The sequence below is a fragment of the Frankliniella occidentalis genome, unplaced genomic scaffold (genome assembly GCF_000697945.3).
Source record: "Frankliniella occidentalis isolate FOCC.00 unplaced genomic scaffold, Focc_3.1 Scaffold55, whole genome shotgun sequence".
Classification (NCBI taxonomy): Eukaryota; Metazoa; Arthropoda; class Insecta; order Thysanoptera; family Thripidae; genus Frankliniella; species Frankliniella occidentalis.
Genome location: NW_026267185.1, coordinates 1,197,663 through 1,199,190, shown reverse-complemented (window position 1 = coordinate 1,199,190; position 1,528 = coordinate 1,197,663).

Sequence of the window (1,528 nt, the reverse complement as noted above, 5' to 3'; positions counted from 1 at the left end):
AGTGGCTATGTAACATTCTAGAAATTTTCTTCATTTAGCTCTCTGTTTTGTCTGTTTTGGATACACTCAACAAAGGAGCGGCACAGCGAGCGGGGCCTCGAGCACAGTGTCGATTGTTGGCGGTACTGGGGTAATGTGGAGTCGCACTCCAACGGGTGGTCGCGGCGACATCACGCTCTGTCTGCCCCCCCCCCCCCCCCCCCCCCCCCCCTCCGCGCGGCCCGTGTTGGTAGAAACCGGTTTGTTTTAAAAAAAACTAATTATGTGTAATTTTCCCACTGAATTTAGAAGAAACTCATGATGCTCTAGCATTGGTAGTCAATTGTCAACTTATCTTCGGTATTCCTAACTTTTTATTAAACAATCTTGATTTAATTGCCAGCACTACAACATTGCCAGTATTCAAGCACGTATGTGTCATATTATGTGACAGTTGGGACTATGAGGAAGTTTGTGAATTTGATTTCTTGACTCAGTTGTACAATAAGTTCAAATCAACAGGTAACCTTGACTGCCTACAGACTATATTTTTTGTCAGCAAGATATGTATGCTAATTCATCATGATAATAATGGTTTACAAAGAAATGTAAAAACATTTGGTCCAACTAAGATTTGTAAGCCAGAAATGTAAATATACTTCACATGAATTAAAATTACAACTTTGCCATATTTTGTACTGTTTTTTTTACATAAAAACAACATCATAATATTTTTGACGACGTTTTTTGTGACCCAACTCCAAAAGACATTTCTACATCAAGATATGACTAGTTCACATAACGCAGTTTTCTAGTACATAAGGAATTACTGCAATGAAATTACAACAACTTAAAAAAAAAGGAAATTTAAAAGTAAAATTTTTACATTGCCATCAAGTTATGTAAAACAAAATTTTGACATATCTTAGGTTTGTAAATAACAAAGAATTTATTATGTTAAAAACCATCACCAACATTATAAAATCTAAAAATTATGAATTTCTTAGTATAACTTAAGGTACCAAATGGGAGACAGTAATGGTGAAACCTACGCAGCCCATACTGATTGAGTCAAGACGCAGATTGAACAATACAACGTCTTTACAATGTAAGATAATAGGAGACACGGAAAAATTTATGTGAACAAATTTTGCTAAAGGGTTTACACTTTTTTATCAATCTATAAAGATACAGCTTGCAATTTTGTCCAGCCGAACGGGACAAAGGCATTCTCTAATTTCAGAAAGTGTTAACTTACAAAAATAACACTTAGAAAACCTTTATTCATGCTGTTCAAATAGAGCATGAATCTTGACATAACAAGTAAGCACATCTATTGAATTTAAAAACATTCGGTTTGGCTTTGCATGTTCAAGGTTCAGCATTCGTTAAAAGTAACGATTAAGTTGAACGTAACGGTTAACATTTTCGATTAACTTTTAACTTAACGTTAATTTTTGCCTAAATGAAACTGTTAACGTAAACGATTAACATTTGCCTCAATGAAACTGTTAACGTTAACGATTAACTTTTGGGGAAAAACTTCAAC